The sequence below is a fragment of the Vicugna pacos genome, chromosome 9, assembly GCF_048564905.1.
Source record: "Vicugna pacos chromosome 9, VicPac4, whole genome shotgun sequence".
NCBI classification, from domain to species: Eukaryota; Metazoa; Chordata; class Mammalia; order Artiodactyla; family Camelidae; genus Vicugna; species Vicugna pacos.
The window spans coordinates 71,830,536-71,847,801 of record NC_132995.1 but is presented as its reverse complement, the minus strand read 5'-3'; the positions used below and the strand labels follow the sequence as shown (position 1 = coordinate 71,847,801).

Genomic DNA, 17,266 nt, shown 5'->3' with positions numbered 1-17,266 from the left:
CTGGAGCCAGGCACATACTTTACATCATTTAAAACCAGCAAGTGGCATAAACACATGGAGAGGTGCTACATAACACAGGTATTTTAAAACACAGTAATTTGTACATTTCCAGTGGGACAAACAAAACAAAATGTGTGTCAAATATTTTTGGTATTAAATTTGTTGGGATAGTGGTATTGCTGTGTGTATGAAAGAAAGCATGGATGTAAGATCGACGATGTTAACTGTGTCATGTCAACTGAAAATCATGCAGCTCTGCATTCTAATTGGAAACAATGAGCACCATTGTTTATTTTATTCTTTAACAATTAATGTTCGGATTTCTGTCCACTGAAAAAGCTTAGAAGCGATGATCAACCTAGCAGCGATGAGCAGCCCCAGAACCCAGATTGTAGTTTCCAAATACTACCTTTGTTAGTAAGTGGGGCCAGATAACTTAGAGAAATGACTAATTCTACTTCAGGTCGGGAAGCGAGCAAAGTGAGTCTAGAACATTTCATCCTAACAAAAGCACGGAAGCTGTCAAAAAAACAGTATTAGTCATGTGAAAGCTAATAAATAAGTGGAAAAGAACAGCATTTACCTGGCTTCTCCTATATGAACTCTAGCTCAGTGTAACAAAATAATTAATTAATCCATGGTAGGAAATTACTCTCTATAGACTTCTAGTTAATAGTTGGAGAAGGTGAGATAGAATTAAAATATCATGTCAATGCAATGTCAGTAAGTTAACAGATCCATAGACAGTAATAATAAAATTTGTTTTCTAAACCAGGGCACTAGTGAGACACGGGGAAAACAGGTAGCCTGGGGTTCTCTGGGATGTATGGTCTTTTGAGGGGATCAACAGTTACTTACAAGCATCATCAACAGAGAAAAGTGGCTATTTTGTATACCCTGATAGATCAGGGTAGACACCTATTAGATATTCTTGCCAAAACAACGACAGCAAATATTATTAATCCTCTAGATCTAACCACCATTTTACAGTGAATCTGAGGGTCTAGGGACCATGTTAAATGAAAGCTCAGGGAGGCAATCAACAAAATCCAGGCTTTGAAAAACTCTAAAGGACAGGCTAGTTGGCTTTTCAACAAAAAATGCAAGAAATACTTTATAATAAATGGAATATTTGAAAGAGATTTAAGAGAAATATCAAATAATTGATATTTAGGGATCTTATTTGTACACACTGAGTCAGACAAACAAACTATAAAAAAATTGAAAGTAAACATGAAAGCTGACTAGATATTTTATGATATTAAAGAATTACTCTTAATTACTTTTAGTTGTCATTCCAGTATTCTTTTTATTTTAAAAGTCTCCATCTTTTTAGAGATATATATATTGAAATATTTACCAATTAAATCATGTAACAACTGATATTTAGTTCAAAAGTATCTGGAATAGGAAGAGTGGTGAGGTAAAAATGGAAGAAAGTTGGTCATGAACTTATAACTATTGTAGCTGGGGATGGGCATGTTTTTACACTTTGAAATTTTCTGTAAAAGTTTTTAGGATAACAATGAATACTAAGTTCCATTATTCCTTTCAGATATTCAGAACAGGTTCTATAACAAATTTGTATCTCATTCATCAATCTCTGCCCCCATCTTAGATGATTCATTATATCAAAAGATTATCTGCGTGCACTGTAAATTGAATCTATATTTCATAAGCTAACCAGAAATTGGTATGAACCTACAGGTGTAAAGTCTGAAAAAGTGTCTGTGACTAGATGATACCACTGTTTGAACACATAAAACTTAGTTGGAAAGACAATCCGTAGCTTATGAAACTACTTATACTTGGTGATATCAGGAACCCTATTTTTAGGAGAGATTATTATGAGGATAAGTGTATTTTTAAGGCACTGATGAGTTTTGGGCATGTGCTACACTAAGGGGTTAACAGTCAAAATATATAAACAACTTATACAACTCAATATCAAAAACCAAATGACCCAATTAAAAAATGGGCTAAACACTTGAATAGACATTTTTCCAAAGGAGACATTGAGATGGACAACAGGCACATGAAAAGATGCTCAACACTGCTAATCATCAGAGAAATGCAAGTCAAAATCACATGAGATATAACCTTATATGAGATGTCAGAATGGCTATCATCCACAATACCACAAATAACAAATGTGGCAAGGATGTGGAGAAAAGGGAATCCTTGTACACTGTTGATGGGAATGTAAATTGGTGTAGCCACTATGGGAAATAGTATGAAGGTTCCTCAAAAAACTAAAAATAGAACTACTGTATGATCCAGCAATTCCATTCCTGGGTATATATATCTGAAAAAAAACAGCAACACAGTTGAACACATAAAACTCAGCTGAAAAGACATATATATTGAAAAGATACATGCACCCTAATGTTCACAGCAGCATTATTTATAATAGCCAAGATACAGAAGCAACCTAAGTGTCTATCAACAGATGAATAGATAAAGAAAATGTGGTGCATATACATGTGCCATATAATAGTATTCCATTATATACAAATATATACAGTGGAATATTACTCAGTCATAAAAAATAACAAAAGTTTGCCATTTGCAACAACATGAATGGACATGGAGGGTATTATATTTAGTGAAATAAGTCAGAGAAAGATTAATACTGTATGATATCACTTACATATGGTATCTAAAAAATAAAACAAACAAATGAATGTAATGAAACAGGAAAAAAAAGATTTGGGCTCATATTCTTAGCTTGACATTAAGGCAAAAGCCTAGCTCTAAACATTGGGTGATACAGTGGAATACTACTCAGCCATAAAAAGGAATGAAATAATGTCATTGGCTGCAATATGGATGGACTTAGAGATTGTCATATTAAGTGAAGTAAGTTAGAGAAAGACAAATATCATATGACATCACAGCAAAGGAAGGGAAACCCTGACTCAGCAATGCTCAGACTATCCCCAAGGGGTCTACCCCATTACAACCACATGCGCTAGAGCTGCTCTGGGGCACATCACAACAGGTTTGACCTGAGGGTACTATCCTGGTCAATCCTCTCCTACTATCATGAAGGTGACAAAATACATCAATAATAGTTACTCTTTCACAGTACGTTTGAGCACTTACTATGTCCTAAGCGCTTGCTAAGGTTTTACTTCGACTACCTGTTGGAAGTGTACTTGACACACGGGTGAACTCAGTAAACTATAGTTATTACTATTTCATTCCAACAATTTTATAAGTAAGGAGACTGAAACTTAAGAGTTGAAATAACATGCACAAAATCCTCCAGCAACTTGGAACATAAAAGGGAAGCTTGTTACTGAATACATGGGATGTTATCTGTAATATGTCTTGTTGATGTTTCAATCAGCTTAAAAAATGCATTCTCAATGACTGTGCAACCATGAAAGTTGGCTGGAGATGCAGAATAAAGCAGAGCTGGGCTTTATTCATTAGCTCATCATTCAACAATTATTTTTATTCTTGCTCGAAACATGTACCTTTATAATAATACCTTTAATATTTTTGAACACTTACCAGATGTCAAGAAATGTATCTAGTACTTTCATCATTACCCCAAGTCAACCACTGTGTGACACTGGTTGGGCAACTCACTAACATTTCCATGACTCAGTTTCCTTCCTACAAAGTATTGATAATTGTAGTATCTTTACTAGTTCATTATCATAATCATCACCATCGTCAACTCAGTGACTATTTATAGCAATTCCTTAGGGGAGATATGATCTCATCTGCTCCACCACTTTCCAGTGGCTTCACTAGAGCACACCATTCTTCGTTTCATCGTTTTCTATTGTTTGAGACTAAAATTAATATAAACTGCATAGAGTGGTTGTGGCGATTTAGTGGTTAATTCACCCACAGTTCCTGGGATATAAACACGCAGGAATTGTTTTCAATGAGGGAAGCATCCAACGAATGGGGGAAGAGAGAAGATATGAATGGCTTTGCCTCTGAAACGAAACAAGAATTAAACATCGTATACATATACACCGGCGACTCCGAGGGCTCACAGCGCTTCTGTGTCATCATATTCTATTTTAGTTGCTTCTGATACTATTTTTCAAGTAACATTTTTAAGGCTAAGAGGAGAGAGTGTTGTGTTGAAGAAAAACATTGGTTTTGGAGTTAGATAAACCTGAGGAAGAACTCTAGCTTCACTACTTATTTAATAGCTGTGTGACACTGAAAGTGTACTCACTTCTTTGGGATTCTGTTTCCTCAATTACAGCATTATGAAACAATAGGAAAAGATATAAAATTCTTATTTCTAAGAGCTGTCATGAAGATTAAATCAGATGATCTATGTCATAATAATACACAAATTGTTTCAGTCATACTTTCCTCTGTATAAGTTTTTAGAGGAAGGGAGGTTACACAAAAAGATTTGATCCTAGAGTTTTGTATCCTCAGATTAAACATCTTTTCCCCCAAGAGCTGCAACATCAGCAGATTCTCCAACCCACCCTCCTGGCGGCACTGCCATTGGGAATGCATTTTTAAGCTGGTTTCAGCATCAGCCGGACTTACTATGGATCCATCTCCTGTATTTAGTATTCAGTAGCAGGTTCTGCTTTTATGTCTCAGTGCCTCAAAAGGATCTCTTCTGATACTGTATTTTTAATTCATTTCCACTTGTCAAGCAGGGAATATCAGGTTTTATTTCAAATTTGTGTCATCCCATTGCTGTGTGATACTTGACATCACAAAATATGATGCAACTCTCCACATATTAAGCTCGATACAGTCATAAATTTGCACTCCAAGCCCTCATTGACTTCAATAGGGCTTCGACTTGTAGAATGATTGCAGATCAAGCCATTTTGATATAATGTAATTTTTTTAAGTAGCTTTTTTCCATAAGTAGAAACATGCTGCGAATAGCAAACTACCTGCACAGCATATACACAGCAGTCAGTAATCCTGCTCCTTGTTAAAACATTTTCTGTTCATATGTGAGTGTTGACTATGGTGAGAGACTTACAGAGATTTTAGGGGAAATCTCTGTATCCACACTCCACTCCCTATTAGCATAATATAATTTGAGTGGATTCATTAAAATCCATTCTTACAGAACCACAACTTGCGTGTTTTATTACAATAAATTAGCTATCATTGGACAATTGACCTTCTATGCAGGCAAACCATAGTGTTTTCCTTCATTTTAAAAATCAGCTTCTGTTTTCAAATGAAGATTTATTTTGTCAGCTGATCATAGTCTGCACATACAGCATAAATCACGAAGAGCACAGACTACAAATATATGTTTCAAGTTCAAGCAGCAATGATCTGCTACTTACGATCCTGAAGACAATAAACATTTTTATCCAATCAACCAGAGTCTAAAGAAATTCAAAGAATGGGAAGTCTTTGAAATATACAGGCTTTTGGATATCAAATTACCTTTGAAACCCCCCACTCAGAAGTATCTCTAACAAAATCCATTTGAAATACTGCTTCAATATTCTAAAAAATCAATAATTTAAACCACAGGTTGAACATTTTTACTGCTTCTACTGCAGACTGTCATTTTTCGAAATGAAAATGCTAATGATACCAAAGGGGAAAGAGCTAAGCAGAAGAGACGCGTGAATGAAACCCTGGATTGGCTAGACTTGCTGGTCTGATCTCTTTCTCTCTCACTCATCTGTGACAAAATGTCTTTTAAAATCAACAACTTTCATTTCAGTGTTTCTAAAAAATGCACTTCTCTGTTGTACATTACATTCTTCTCTACAGGAAGTTAAGGAATGTGCTACAGCAATACATTTTATAGTAAATATGAATACAGAATGCAATACCAAGCAGGCTCTATTATTTCAGCATAATCTATAATGTCAGGACACCTTTAAAATATTGCGCAGAGCACCAGGGAAATGGTAATCCCCTGGGCTGGTGGTTTTCATTTTCATACCACTGTGCTAAAACACAGGCAGTGAAGAAAGCTATGGAAATCCAGAGCCCAGAGGATCTCAATTCAGAAGAAACTTTTTCACTACTTCTAAAATTATCTGCAATGTTTAAAAATGTTAGGAAGTAAAGGTGTGAGCCTGGGGTCATCGCCTTCCCTGTGGCTGTACTTGAGTTGAATCAGCTCCACCTGACATAAAATCCTGCTAGTAAACTGGGTGAATGCTGGGGTTGGGTCATTTTTGTCCAAGAACTGGGAATTGTGATTAATGGGATGTAAAGCATCTTACTGTTTTAAGGGCCAGAGAGATAAAACCGACAAAAAAATGATTACCAATGAACAGTCAAACTTGGATCCCAAGAGCTGTGGGATTTAAGAGGGAGAATTCTTGTCCCATAAAATAAAATAGTTAAAAAAGAAGGCCATAGTAAATCTTTCAACTAGTTTCTCATTTTTCCCCCTAAAAACCTAGATTCAATCTGTAGCTAAATAACTTAAATTCAATCTGTAGCTAAATAATGGCAAAAAAAATATTATTGACCAATATGTATCAAATGACAAATCACATCATATTTCCATCTGGTTAGAATGAAATATCCTACATTGAAATAGAAGAGAAGATTTTGGCCTTTGCTGAGTGGCTGCTGTGTTCATGGCAGACTGCAGGCAGACACAAAGAACAAGAGGACTCAGAAATCATCGAGCCTCGGTTTATCCACGCAGTGGGGACTGCGACATCTACTGTACCGTGTTGCTAGTAGCAAAAGACAAAATGTAAATGATGTGGCTTTCAGAATGTCTTAAATATAATATATACACAAGAAATATCCAATGCTAGTTTCCCAGAGGGAGAGGGATCTGGTACTCAGATAATCCTCAAGCAATGTTCTAACTAAGCGTTCAGCCTAGTAGAACGGAAAGGAGCTGGCCAGCAGTTGGTTCACGCACCTCATTCTGCAAGGCTACGTAGTGTGTTAGTGGCAGAACTTCAATTTCACTGCGATTTTTGTCTTCTTCCTATTAAAGCAGGCGGTTCTGGAATTCCAAAGGTTTATGGGAACACAATTTTACGGGAAGAGAAAGTTTCCAGGGAGACTTACATCTAAACTGAGTCCTGAGGGTGAATTAAGTTTCCCATAGGCAAGCTACGGAGGGAGGGCTCTTGAGCGAGGAGCTCGATGTGCGAACAAGTGCAGGGGGAAGGCAGCCCACAGCATCTCCAGGGACCACGCAGGGTGCTCTCGGGGAGGCGTGGCTGGAGCAGGGAGCAGTCTACAAATCTTACGCACAAGCATGGTCCCTAGACTGAGTAATAAAACGAACATGTGGGGTCTGAGAAATTGTATAAGGTTAAAAGGGGGGCACTTCTATTTAAAAAAGACAGGAGAGTGACATGCCCAAATACACTTTCGGGGGATAAATCTGGTTGAAAATAAGTACATTTATTTCTATCGGGAGAGACCATGGGAATCAGACCTTTTAAGAGGTTCGTGCCATGTTCTAAGTGAGGACAGACGAGGCTTTGAAGAAGGAAAGTCACTGCTGGGTTGGAAGGTACATGTGTGTGGACTGTTCTGGGTTTGGTAACTGATTCTGCGGGAATGGACAGTGCTCCATTCGAGAAAGGAGAGAGAGAAGGAAGGAGAGGGAAGGAAAAGGGGCAGAAGAACAGAGGGACAGAGGGAGAGGGAGACGGATCAGTTCCCACATCTTAATAAACTGTAAAAATGCATCTCGCACCTTTCTCTGTGCCCCATCTTCCCCTCTTTGAAAGTTAAGAGTCAAAACGTAAGCATGGACTCAAATGGATGAAGAGTTCTGAGTTGGTATTTTGTTCACATGTGAACTCAAAGTTTTAATAAATGTCTCTTTCTGAGCTGCATCAAAGTTACATGTTCCATTGTTCACTTTATTATTATTGATTATATTATTATTACACGAGCTTCAGAATCTGCGAAGTGCTGTAAGACAGTTCGTTAACAATTTGTCATGACACCTCTGCTGGGTGGGAGGATGGCACACATCATTATCATTATTATTAAGATTTTCTTTTACAGCTGGTACCATGATAAATGATTTACAGATAAACATAGCAATACTCAAGTTATTTATAGCAAGTTAATTAATCATATTGATTTAACATCCTGTTCTGTTATTTAACATTTCCCCTGTAGATGTTAGTTTTAGATCTAATTTTAGAATAATTAAATTGAGTCTAAACTTTAGACTTCTACATTAGTACCTATATCTCATCTGAAAAATTATTAACATTTTCAGTTCAATTTTAATAACTGCAGTTCTTCTATCAGGGTGACCTTTTCCTTCCAAATATTTGAAGTAATTATAGTGGGAGCATACAAGAACCCATTGACAATTTTCTTTTGCTACTGAAAAGCCCTACTTCAGTGCCAGGCACCGAACACAGAAAGCACGTTTTTCTCCTCTTGTGCTCACTTCCTTTGTGGACAGGAAAACCATAGACAGCGGCCGAGTCAGTGATGCAGGAGACATTCTTGCCTTCTCCATCCCCATTTCTAGCTGCATGCTAGCAGGTACCCAGACTGCTACTCCAGTCTCCTTTATCCATTTTAAATAGGTTCACTTAACTCTGGCTCCAACCGTGGGCCAAAACCACTTCCTCCTTAGTAGGGTGCTCCCGTGAGTTCCATGAAGTTAGGCTGTCCCTCGCCATGTTCCTCACCACTCTGTCCTCAGAGCCTAAGCCCGGTGCTTGGAAACAGGGCACCTTGTTATGAACACTTGTGGGATGAATATATGGACCCTCCCAGTCTCGCGTGGCTACTTTTCAAACACTTTCTACCTAGTACTGGAGAAATCTGTCCAACAAGCACATCTGATCTCGTCTAGTCATTCTTCTCATGACGTCCATTCGTTATCCTTTAAGATAAAGTCTAACTTCTTCTCAGTGGACAAACACAGCCCTTCACGCTTTGGTTCTCATCTTACTCCCCCTGTTCTCACTACATCATCATCCTTCTAAGATGCTCAACGCCCACTTCTACTGGGCTTCCCCCCTGCTTGGCTTCTCACCTGCTCCTCAGACACAGCAAGTTCCCCTTTCTTCTGGCAGGCGCTATCCAGAACTCCTCTTAGATACCATCTTTTTTTTTTTTTTCTACTGACACCCCTTTTCTCCATCCTGGTCTGGTATTCTGATAGTTCCTTCTTTCTACCTCCCTACGGCATGTTTTACAAAATATACACATTGGTCACTGGTGCCTCTCACCGCCAGATGTTAAGGTCTTCGCGAGCAAGGACAGCGCCATAGCTTGGCGATAAGCGATCCATAAAAACAACGAAGAACTATAGGAACTGTGAAATTCTGTTAAAAATGAAGTGCTAAGATTACCAGGTACATGGTTTGAGACTGCCCACCACCATCTAAACGAACTGGAACAGAACCGCTAGTTAATTAGGGATAGCCCCAGACTCCTCCTCTGTAAATGGGCACCTTAGACGAGAGCCAGAGCCAAGGTAAGCCTTTTTAACTCTCATAACCTGTGCTGCCGAATCTAGAATGACACAATTACCAAGTGCGGCAGCAGAGAGCAGGGAGGAGCAATTGATCCAGACTCCTACAGTAATATTCTTTATTTTTGCTACTTACTGTATATTAAATGTTTCTCCTTAGTCTTCTAATTTAGCTTGGGGTGCTTATTCATTTCCTTGAATTATATTAATGACCAAACAGTAAGAGACCACTCTTTTAATATATGCCATCCTGTAACACTGTCTCCCAAAGGCCAGGGAGCCATATAAACTGGCTATTCCTCCCAGGCGGCCTCTACGCCCCACCCCAACCTTTTATTTTCAGATTCTCTCTTGTGTCATGCCTCCAGTGAAAGTGGATCAGCCTTTCCTGGTGACCACACTTTCTGGAACAAGAGAGAAGAACGAAAAATGGCAGCTACGTTAACTGCTAGTGATAACGACGCGTCGTCACGGTGATATGCTATGCAGACTATTCAGGCAATTATTAGGCCTTCATCTGTTTACTATTCTGGTTATCAGTTGCACTCAGAGTCAACATCACAATGAGAAGCAACTTTATATTCGCTCTGATGGCAACAGTAACAAAGAAAGCCAACAATGGTGGTGAGAGGTGAAGAATTAGAGACCTCACACATTTTGGTGGGATCACAAATTGGTGCAGCCACTTCAGAGAAAAGTTTGGCGAGTCAACAAAAGTTACACACAGAGTTACCACGCTACCCAGCAGTTCCACTCCTAGGTATATTCACATGGAAACTGAACACATACATCCACTCAAAAACTTACATATGAATGTTCAACAAAGCATTACTTATAATACAAAAAGGAGAAAAAAAACTTCGAATATTGATGAACCAACAAATAGGTAAACAAACTGTTAGTATACCCACAAAAAAGAATGTAAGTTTCAGTACATGCTGCAACAAGGACGATCTCTCGAAAATATTATGCTAAGTAACAGCAACCAGACACAAAAGGACACACACTGCATGGTTCTATTTATACACAATATCCCAAATAAGCAAACTCATGCAGTTAGAGTGGGTATTAGCAGGCTTCAGGGCTCAGGGATGGGAGCAATGAGGAGCGACTGCTAGTCGGTATGGAATTTCTTTTCTGGAGTGATGGAAATGTTCTGAAATTAATTAAGAGAGTGGTGATGGTTACACAAGTCTGTGAATACACTAAAAACCATGAAAATATATACATTTTAAAGAGTGAATTTTATGATATATAAATTGTAAAAGAGGACAAAAGAATTCTAGAATGAGGTTGGTTACTAAGGTTGCTAAATATTGAATTTCTTTACTCTGAATTTTTAAATTGTAGGGATAAAGCTTTCCAAAGAATTGAAAAAGAAACTCTGATTACATGACACACAAACATGTGTATGTGTATATATATATTATATAACATATACATGCCAATGTAAAGTATTATAAGTTATCAACAGATAACTACATGATCATGATACATAGAATTTATTCTTGTCATAGCTATATATTAATGGAAACTAAATTTTGACTTAATAGAAAAAAATCATTAAATTTATATGTAAACGTAAAGGAGGAATTTTTTTGAAGACTGTGTTTTGTAAAAATTCTTTAAAACTAACTACAATGGTAGACAGATCTACTTGCTTTCTTTTTATGCAAACTTATCACTTACAATAACTAAACTTTTCATATTATTTCTCTGAGGAATGAAATGAGAAACTGAATAGATCAAAGTGTAGACCGGCTGGAGTTGCAACACTGACCTCGATCTGATTTTTCTCCCTCAGGAGACACAACTTTAAATAAGCAATTTCAGTGTTTAGCCTTGTATCCCTTTGGTAAATTCACTTTTCTTCTATCATGCATAATTTTTTTATAAAGACTTCATAACCCAAGACTCCAAGTAGAATGAATATGATTTTTCTTTACTTTTGAAATGAAGAATATTTTTATTTTATGTCTTTTTTTTAATATCTGTGACAATATTTTAAAGAATTGCTTTAAAACAGGTTGGAAAACATCTTTTGTGTTAAAATAGCAAACATTTTCATCGACCATGCATGTACCTCCAAGGCTAATGCTTTTTCGAAGACACTTTAGAGTCCATAAAGTGTATTATTCTCTCTTCCTATTTAAAAACATATAGCATACACAAACTTCAAATTCTCCGTGGAAAACAGTGGGAACAGAAAGCATACTGATCCATCTAATCACATGCGTGCATACATTTTATTTGCTAAGGAAGCAGCAAAAAGTGTTGACACCACAGTTTAATTAAGGCCTTCTTATCTTTCAGAAATCTACTTTTGAAACACTTAAAACTTTCTCTTGCTCCATTAACACAAAAGTATAAATCTAACGTTTATTGTGCATCTCTGACCTTTTGTTTCAACTGCAACCTAATGTTCTAGTCAAAAATCTTATTTCAAAACCCTCAAAAATGTTGGAATCTGGGAAGCAAATGGTAAAAGAAGCAACTGTTTGTATTCAGATCTCTTTCAAAGGGAAGATGTATGTCTACACCTAACTTCACTTAGAGCAGGCCCATATCCTTCAATTTAGCATATTTACAAGGAGAATTTTCACATTTGTATTTCAACCATAGATAACTTTCTGAAATGAAAAGTGATACTTCCTCGGCCAGAAAGAACAAAAAACAGCAGCAAAACAAACTTCTACATCTTTTAAGGAGCTAACATTTTGCAGGTAATCCCTCAAACACTACTCGCATGCATTCAGAAATGAAATACACTGAACTAGACAGTGAAATATTCTGCTCATATTTTACTAAGTTATAAGCAAAAGGCCTTTGCATGGTAAAATTACATAAATAATAAAACTGAAATTCTTCCATTACTAATAAAATTTTTATTTCTTTAAAGTATTATCCAAACTTATATCCATACTATGCCTAATATTTCATAGTTCATGGTGATGCATAAATTAAAAATTAATAAACCCAAAGTTCTTACTTCAAATGTTTTTTATTCAGTCATATTTGTTATCTTCTCATATTTTCATAAAATATGTGATTTTTATTCCTGTAGATGCATGAGATTTTCTTTCTTTCTTTCTTTCTTTTTTTTTTTTTACACATGAACACCAAATAACATATGTTAGAAGGGGGAACTGTAAGAACACAATGTGTATCCTAATATGATGTGATATAGTCTGTCAGAGCTGATATATGCCAAGCAGGCAGCTTATTTAACGTGCTGAAGCACATTTTAAACCTCCCTTTACTCATGGAATTGAGGTTTCAGATGTATTTCTCAACTGCTCATCGCAGAAGAGCTGCAGAACTGAAACAAAAGTTGCAGCATGAGAATGAAAACCCTTTTGTTTCCACAAAATCCTTGCTCTGTCACCCACTGGCAGTGAGTGTTCCCGTGGTGTCTCTGCCAGTCCTTACCAGTTTGCCAATTACACAAGCTGCTTCCCAGACGTCAGACACAAATTCCACAAGACTGCTGTGCAAGCGTACCCTAATTAACCATCAGCTTAATTAGACAATTTACTGTGTAATTAGCAGGCAATTAGTCAACACCTCTCAGATCTTATTGACTGCTGTGACAGCCTTTCTGTCTCTCCACATTCCAATACACAACAGCGACCATGTTTCTAGCAGTCTTCAACCTGGCACAACATAGTTCTGGATGGAGAAGTCGGTAATATTATATAACAAAGGAAAAAAATCTATATGTAGTCTGTCCAATTACTGAGCTGTTTATAAACTTGTCTTTTACTTAATACTGGAAGTCCAATATTAAAGATACTTTGAGTGCCAGCTCCAGAAATGGCTACAGGGCCAACTTCTTGGTATGTTTTATTTCAGTTTCTAATGTAAAACACTGTAAGTTATGTGTACAAAGAATTACGGTCCATGATTGATTATGCCTGTGATAATTTGAGTAACTTTTCTGATCTGTGTGTAGGAGACCTACTTGATTAAATCCCATTAATGTCAATAGCGGTTACAGACACAAATCCCACACACATGGGTGGAAGGTGTTCTAGAGCCGGGAAGCATTTTCTAGCTTTCAGTGAACTGTGAAGAGGTTCAGAAGACACATCACAGCTTGGTGTGCTAACATTTACATTTTAACACTTATTAATTTTCCATGAAAAAGCACTTTTAAAGATGTTTTTCTCTGAGCCCATGTGTACATCGCTGCAACATCCACTGCTCTTTGCAGTGCAATTTCTGACCCTTATAAACTACTCTCCACTTCCTTGGGATTTTATGATTGGTAACTAACGAGATCCCAGCAGCTCCAAGGAGGAACAATTCTTTATCCTCTTTTTTTCTTTCAGAAATATTAAAGATGAATTTTACTGAATGATTAAAAAGTCATCTGTTATCGGAAAGGAACAGAAAAGAACACATGACTTTCCTTTATCGTTTAGTTGGTTAGTTGTCCATATTTTCTATCTGATAAGCGGCAATAAATATAAACTATTTATTACAACAGAATTTTTCCTACATTATTTATACTTTCCCACTAGCAATGATGTTTTCTTTCTTCTTTTTGAATGTAAGGGTCCAAAAACTCTAGGCAAGGAGAACCACTGCTGAAAGGCCATAGGGGAGAATGAGGTTCTCACTGGGGAACCCTAGGAAAGGCCACTGTGGCTGTAACTTAACTGGAACAAGGTAAAGTAGAATTAGATGAGGTCTGAGAGACAGGCAGCTGCTTATGATCAAGTGATCTGTAAAAGAATTTTGGATCGTAGTTTAAGGGCTATGAAAAGCTGCTGGGGTGTTTTAAGCAAAGGAGGGACATGATATGACTTAAGTTGCAAGTGATCCCTCTGACTGGCGTACGGAGGTGGGCGTATAGGACAGACGAGAGTGGGAGCAGAAAGGCGCTTCTAGGAGACTGGGGCAGTATTCAGTGAGAAATGATGGCAGTTTGGCTGTGGGTGGTGCTAGCGGAGATAAGTCCTTCCTTCACATTTTCCCTCACAAGCATTCCACCTAATAGAAGGCTCATGTGTTTAATCCTCCACTGGCAGCTGTGCCATGGAAGACACTGACTAAAACAATTCTCATGCCATGTTAAATAGAAACGAATGATCAAGGAAGTGATAACCACAAAATCTATAAAGATCTTAGCATGAGAAAAATTTTATAAAATTTAAGAAATTTTTATAATGTGTTTTCACGTAATTAATGTCAATAATTCAAATCTGATGTAGGCTAGTAATGTGACAGAGTATCAAATTGCAAATTTTAGTTGAGATCTTAAGGGGGATTGAAATAAATTACAAAAATCAATTTTCCCCTTGAAGAAATATCTGAGTAGATGACAAAAATCTGCTTACGGAACTCTTATACCCCTTGCCCCTAATAGAATGAAAAAAGTGAGAGATGCTGGAGATTACGAAATGATTTATGAGGAGCACACTAACGGTGTGCTATGAGTCTCGCTGACATAGCAAGTCCTGAGAGAAGGGTGAAAAGACACCCCTAGGAAGACTTGATGTGTGCTCCCTGCAAGTTCTTTTTCCTTTTGAAGGGTGTGAGCCCAGTGTATAGCGTCTCACTTTGTGTCTGCACGTCAGAAGGGTAAAGCCTGAGCTGTCCACTGCTGAAAGATGAACTGAAAGAAATGCGACTGTAGCTTGAACAGCTTGCATTCTTAGGATCTGTCGGGCAAAGGAAATGTAACATTTTCCTGTGGATCAGTTTAGGGACCCACATAAAATAAGACAGTGTGAGGTCACCTAAGCTATTCAACAGGGACACCTAGAAAGGCACAGAGGTCTCAGCAGGGAAAAGGTGAAGAACCCAAGGGACTCACGGGGCTCGTGGAGGGTGTAAGCAATCACCGGAGATTCAAAGGAACCACAGGGGAGCATTCCCTAATGATGGGAGAAATTTTTGAAAAACCCATGAAAGCAGGAGTAAAGAGCCTTAAAAAGTATGTCTTATCGCTAGCTATATAAAATTCTGTTTATCCAGGAAAGTAAAGTTGTTCACCATGAAGTAGTGACATCAACCATGCAATACTCACAATCCTGCTGAACGATGTATCACATTCCAAAACACACCGTCTGCCGATCAGACTAGCAAAACAGTACATCAACAGATACTTTCCAGCTCTTTCATTTGGGCCTACCTCCTAGAGGCTTACACTCAGGAAGGGAAAAAAAGAGAAACAAACACATAAAGAATCCATTCTATCTTACGTCAACTGAGTAGAATTTTATAAAACCTCAGAGAACAGAGAGATGATAAACACTGGTCAACACAGTCACAGAGGGCGTGGGTCCTCATTGGCCTTCTAATATTTGAATAGGACAAGAAGTTTTCATAAGGAGGAACAGTAAAATTAAGGTATAGATGATGCAAACGTAAGCCTCGTAATTAGACTGCTTTAACCAGAAAAGAGAGACTGTGGGGGGGAAAGTGGAAGTTGTTCCTGGAATGGTGAATGGGAACTGCACTGTGATTACGTAACTTCCATACTGAATTATGCGACACCTCTGCTTAAAGCCTCTTTTGGTCTCTGTGGTCTGTGCAGCCACATTTAAATTCCCAAACAAAGAGGCCTTTCCCATGGTCTCCAACAGCCACTCACCGCCTTATGATACATTATGCTGGATCTTACTTAAGATTCAGCTGCTGAACCTTAAATATGCCTGGCACTCTCAGGACCGTGGATGTCCATGTGCTAGCCCTTCTGCCTAGGAGAAAGACACAGCTCAAATGTGAAGTCATTTTTCTTTTTAAAAACTGAGGAAAATATTGCTTTTGAAGTACCGTGTTTAGTCTAAGAATTTCTGTTGCCGTATGTCAACATTTAGTTAGTCACTCTGCGTCTTTTGGTGTACATTCTGAACTAGAGTTTAAATTTTCTACAGCAAAGACCACTTATTCACACACTATACGAATGGTCAGTGCCTAGCAAATGTTTGCTGAGTGAATGAGGTAAAAAAGAAAGTATTTAAATACATTAGTAACAGCTTCCAGGATACATCCAGGCTAGTCCATGTACCTAAAAGCGATACTGTACTTAGGACACTTTTAGATAAATTTTAACTTTAATAGAGGGTGAATTTGGCAGAAGTTAATGATAGATTGTTCCAAACATATGGGATATTGTGGGAAATTATGCAAATGAATAACAGAGCAGCATGAAAAGGGCAGTGGACTTAGCTGAAATGAAAGAAGCAGATGGGGAAGTCGGGGAAGTAAAGGTAACTGGTGTATGAAAAGAATATTTGGCTGAATATTTCTCTACAAGACCAGTCACTTCCTTAAGCATCTTATGACACCTTATTTCAGAAATAGTAGTGATTGAATATGAAGCTCACGGCAAGTCAGGTAAGAAAAAAGAGCATACACAGAACTGCAATTTAAACTGAATAAGACCTTGTAATAAAATAGCCAATGTAGGTATGTCTTTAATAAAAATTCGACAGTAAGGGAATAACTTGAGTTTCATTTTTAAAGTTTTTTTTTTAAATGAAGGATAAAGAGTATCTTTACTGAGTAATGACTAGAATCTTGTTAAAAATCAATAAAGAAAATACAAAGCCAAGGAGGGCACCATGGAATTCAAGCCACCTTAACTTCAAACAAGACTGTATCATCTCAGTATACCCAGAATATGGATATTTTTCAACTAGTTAAATTGGCAAAAAAATTACGTGAAACACGACAAAGGTAAAAATCAGTTTCCCAACACAAGGACTATACTTTAAGGAAATTTCCATTAGCTTTAATTATGAGAATTTTCCATTATCCTTGACATCAGTTGCTCAAAAGAAAAAAAAAAAAAGAACTAAATAACAGGCATTTTCCACTACAAGCTGGGTTCTTCTACCAGCTAACCCA

The 17,266-nt window shown here is 37.5% G+C and overlaps 1 protein-coding gene across 1 annotated transcript in view; it reads right to left on the bottom strand.

Annotated features, from left to right (window-relative positions):
• DPYD (dihydropyrimidine dehydrogenase) overlaps positions 1 to 17,266 on the bottom strand; it is a 722,107-nt gene that overhangs the window by 325,560 nt on the left and 379,281 nt on the right. The gene's annotated exons all lie outside the window — the stretch shown is intronic.